This window comes from Phasianus colchicus, chromosome 11 (assembly GCF_987193195.1).
Source record: "Phasianus colchicus chromosome 11, bPhaCol1.hap1.1, whole genome shotgun sequence".
NCBI classification, from domain to species: Eukaryota; Metazoa; Chordata; class Aves; order Galliformes; family Phasianidae; genus Phasianus; species Phasianus colchicus.
Window position 1 is genome coordinate 19672761 of NC_143446.1, and position 4753 is coordinate 19677513.

Sequence of the window (4753 nt, forward strand, 5' to 3'; positions counted from 1 at the left end):
TCTGGGTTTAGGAGACGCTGTCTGACAAACACAGCCAAGCACTGCCAGATGTTCCAGCTGCGCTCTCTGCCAAAAGGCTTTCAGCATTAAGAAAACATTTTGCTTTTCCCATTGCTTGTAGCAAACAGTTCTGTATTGAACTGAAAGAGACTGAGTTATATGTTGTACACAAAACCTTTTCCTCTTGATCCTGAGCTTCCAGGGTGCTAAGGAGAAGCTCGAGGAAAGGCTCTCCCATGAGCTGCACGTGCTTTGGTGCTCTCTCCTCCTCCTCTCATGGTAGAAGAGAAGCAGCCAGGTGAGTACCAAGCAGGTGAACCTAGCAGTAAGTAAAACTTGAGGGGCTTACATCACCAGGACTATCTCAGCACTTCAAAACCCCTGAGAGTTCCTTCTTGTCAATACCAATTGCTTTCCCACCAATTATTCACTACCACTGCTTTTTATTTATCTGAAACAAGCTTTCTAGGAGATGTGATATTCAAGCTGTTAGGGAGTATGCTATTCAAAACATTAAGTTACCTGGGAATTTGTAAGAATTTCTGTGGAAAAGTCTTGGGGATAACGCTGTGGTGGCTTCTAATTTGTATTTTTATCTTTATTGTGAAATTAATCTTAATTATATCATATCAGAGAAAAAAAAATCAAAAACATAATCTTCACAGCAAAAATTAAACTAGTTACGAAAATCCTTTTGGAAAATGGTGTATTTTCTCTGGCCTGGCTCCAAGGACTGTCAGACCACCAGGATGCTGTGAGCTCACCTCACCATGTGTGTATTAGAAACAGCGAATACAGAGTTAACATGTTAAACTTCACCCAAAGCTCTCACCTGCAGGTCACTCATTTAGATTTTTTAAGTTTGATCTTGCGTGTTTTCTTGCATTCTCCCTCAGCATCCCTGCTTCCACAGCTGCAATTACTGAGATTAGTGATTCTGCACATCAGGTGAGTTAATGTGGGGGAGGAGAGGGGCAGAACAGTTCAATTAATTAAGCTGGGTTGTAGCACATCATCATCATTTGTCAAGGTGTCAGCTGGGGAGGTCTCCAGGAGCACTGCAGATTGCTAGCACCTCCTGGGAACTCAGCATCATTTGTAGCCCCAGTGTTTCAGGGCACCTGGGAATGGTGCTCCTCAGGTTAATGGCAGAGCAGCCCTGTGCTGCTAGGATGGAGCCTGGCCATGCAGTGAGGAGGGCTCTGAGCAGGGGCACGAGGAGAGGAGAGGATCTGGGACTCCATGGGGCTCTGGAGGTTGCTGAAAGGAGAGTGAAATGAAGGTTTGAAGGAGGTAATTTCTTTTTTTTTTTTTTCCCCCTGCATTTTTTGCACATAGAAAGCCTGTAGGGAGTAACACTGTTCTTGTTTTCTGATCTGACATAAAAGCTTGGAAACTTTTTGATGTCTTTATAAGAAGTTCTGGCTGTCTGCTCCAGCTGATTCTGAATCCCTCCATCCCTCCGCAGTGAGTTTTTATTAATTAGCCCAGTGTAGGAAAATTGGCTTCCCCACCCTAAGGAGCACCATGCTCACATTTGAGGGGATGCTGTAGCAGGGAAGGGAAGCAGGCTGCTGCACAGCAGCTCTTGTGTGTGTTGGGCACTGGCATCAAATAGCTCTTGCCCACCCCCTGCTCCCATCAGCTGTGCTCCTCGCTCTGTAAGGCCATAATTTGCTGACCTGTAACTGGAGATGCGTGTGATGGTATTGAGATGAATGAGGTACTCCATTTGTGGAAGAGGATAAAACCAAGGAATTGAAAAAGGCAGGGCTGCCTTCTTGAGTGTTACTGAAAAATCTTTTATGATGGCATACATCAGAACAGGAATACAGGTAATTGAGCACAACCTGTTTGCTTTGAGAAAACAGCCTTTTGTAGGTGATTGCATGTTTGTTTTAGAATGATATATTCCGTATGATTGAGGGAAATAGTTGGTGAGAAACTTCATCTATCAGCCCAGAAATGGCTCCCGTGACAGGGAATTGTCACTAAAGGTACAATATAGCCATTATTTCTTGGTTTAACATCAAGAAAACTCCAGTGTTTTGCTTGGTCTGTAGCTCTAGAATCTTCATCTCTCCTCCACTTTGATATGTAGTTATGCTGTATTTTCTGTTCCTTCCTTGCAAGTATCAAGTGCTTTACAAACTGATATTTCATGTAAATAGCTTGTTTCTAAACAAAGTGGGGAAGGAATGCCCTGTTCTACACCTGAACACTTCCAGGGTGCATTGTCCCCCAGCTCACACTGCTCAGTGCTGCGGGATGCTGCTGCTCCTTGGATCTGAGCACAGGATTACGGCTCCTTTCAAGGAGCACTGAAGCCTGCTCATGCAGCTGGTTCAGTTCTTCCCTCCTTGGGAAAGATGCAAGGGTATTCCAGAGCCTAACTTTTCTGATTTGTGAAATCTGTGGGTTTTTTTTCATCCAACCTTGGTTTTTAACTGAACATGTTTTCTTTCTCTAAGTTTGTCTTACAGCATAACTGCTTCTTCCTCTGTTTATTTACTGGCACAAAATCTAGCTAATCTATGAGGCTAAGTAAGCAGATCTGTTTCAGTTTCATGCTCTGTTCCCACTTCTTGATCATCCAGGCAGCTCTCAGAAATACTGCTATACATTATCCTATACCTCTATACTGAATATAATGCATCTTTGTCTATTGGAAAAATGATGTGTAATATGATTTAACTTTTATTTGCAAATAACCATTCTACACAAAACACACTTGGATGTCTTATTTCTGAGTGATGAATTCCTGATGTTTATCAGACATTCTTCCTAGCTCTGCAAAGCACCACCTTACATCCTGTGTAGGCAGTGACCAGGAGGAGCACAGCTTTTTGTTCTTTGATTTTTCTAACTTGTCAGCAGACAGACGTGCGTTGCACAGGCTCTTGTGAAAAGTAAATAAGGGATGTTTCACAAAGTCACAGCTGCCTTTGTGCAGCTCTGCCCTAAATCTGAGCACAGCTTGGTGACTGCTTTATTTGCCATGTAGACCAACGCCATTGACGTGGCTGGCTGGCCTGGGACTCAACCTGCAGACTGCACAGGTTTGTCCCTAATAACAGCTTCAGAAAAGATCTTCTAGCGTTTGTCAAAGTGGGGGAAAAAAGAAGTGGACCAACTTCTTGTCATGCTGGCAAAATGGGGGGGTATGGCTGTGGCTGTGTTACAGCAGCCCTGAGCACTGTGCTGTCAGATGCTGCTCCTGTTGGTATGGAAGAGCTCTCTGGCTGCAACTCAGCCTGACCAAATCTGCTTTACTTCATCTGTAGCAAACTGCATCATCCAGGTACTTATTTACTGACATGCTGCATGGTAATTTTTGCCCTTTAATATTCTGTTGGCTAATTGCAGTTAATAGCGGTTCTTAATCTTGCTAATTACTGTAAATCATGCTCTGCCAGCCATCCTTTCTTTCAGTGGCAATAAGGCTTTTTTTCTCCACGGAAGGTGCATGTAGTTTAATATAATAAAAGCGCCTCAATAATTAAGATGTATTGGTGAGGGCTATCGAGTCTGTATGTGAAAGCAACATACTGGTTTAAAAAAAAAGAACACAAAGGGAAGAGAAAAATCAGAGCCTGTAGAAAGCTTTATTGATGCAAATGACAGTCAGTATAACTTCAGCCAGCTTAGCTTAGACATTAATTACAGGTCTTATGTTTAATTTTCAGCTACTGGAAGCCTGCAGTGTCGCTGGTGCAGCATTTGGCAGGTTGAAAGCTACCTATGGGCAATCAGTGCTTCCAGCAGTGCTCTGGCATCCGCGTGGTCCTCCTGGAGATGCCTGACCTCCTGAGACTGCTCACGCTGAATGCTTCTGATTTCATGGTTAATTGGTTGGCCACATCATCGCATCCTGTTAATGCATGTAAACCCGGTCAGCTTGGGTTTGAACTGTTACACTGAGCATAAGCCTGTGTAAGGCCCTCCAGATGAGTTGAAGATTTCGTCTACCACAGGTTTCTTGCTGTGTTTTGAACTTGAATGCTGCCTGAATGGTTTTGTACTTGCACGTAAGTGCTGGTGGTGGAACTGCCTCTGAGGATCCAGCTTCATTCCCATGAGGAGGGAAACGCTGTGCTTGGAAGGAATATTTAACTGGTATGCTCTGCAGAGTGCAGGTTCACAGCGTAGCCTTAGGAGAAAGAATAGAAATAATTCAAGTCACCGAAAATAGGTTCTCTGGGGCTGTGGCCATGGAAGTAAAGGGACTTCTAAGAATATGATTAAACTTTTGTTTTATAATGAGGGACTACAAGTGGTAAGGTGAAGTGCTGGAGCTGCAGTTTGCATCACTGGTACTCCAGGTTCTCAGCCCAGAAACCTTTCCATAAAGCTGCAGAAGCCTGAGCTAAGCTCTCTATCTGACGTATTGCCGTAGAAGGAAATGTTAAATAATGAATTAACATCTGATTTTTGACTGTCCCCAGCCACGTGACATGCATATGGGGCCGTGTTATTAATTGCTTGATGTAGCTGCAGAAGAGTCATTGGCTTAGCTCACAGGTTGCTGGCAGGGTGTGCAGCACTGTTTCAAAGTGTCTGATGGTGTCACTTAAGATGCTCACTGTGTGCCACAGCTATGATGAATCCAAGGGCTGACAATCAGAAGGATAGTTTTGAAACTTGCAATTTTTTGGCCAGTTCTGTTTTTGTCTTCAGCCTGTTTAAGAAATAGAAGTATAAATCTTATTTTTGGAGTGGCAATTTTCTTTGCTTATGGTGATTTCAGCTCCTT

The 4753-nt window shown here is 43.5% G+C and overlaps 1 long non-coding RNA gene across 1 annotated transcript; it reads left to right on the forward strand.

Moving 5' to 3' along the window:
* The first annotated feature begins 992 nt into the window (after positions 1 to 992).
* On the forward strand, positions 993 to 4285 carry LOC116236691 (uncharacterized). Its single transcript, XR_004168602.2, has 2 exons — positions 993 to 1293; positions 3687 to 4285. It is a non-coding gene; the product is annotated as an uncharacterized LOC116236691 (long non-coding RNA).
* Positions 4286 to 4753: the final 468 nt, after the last annotated feature.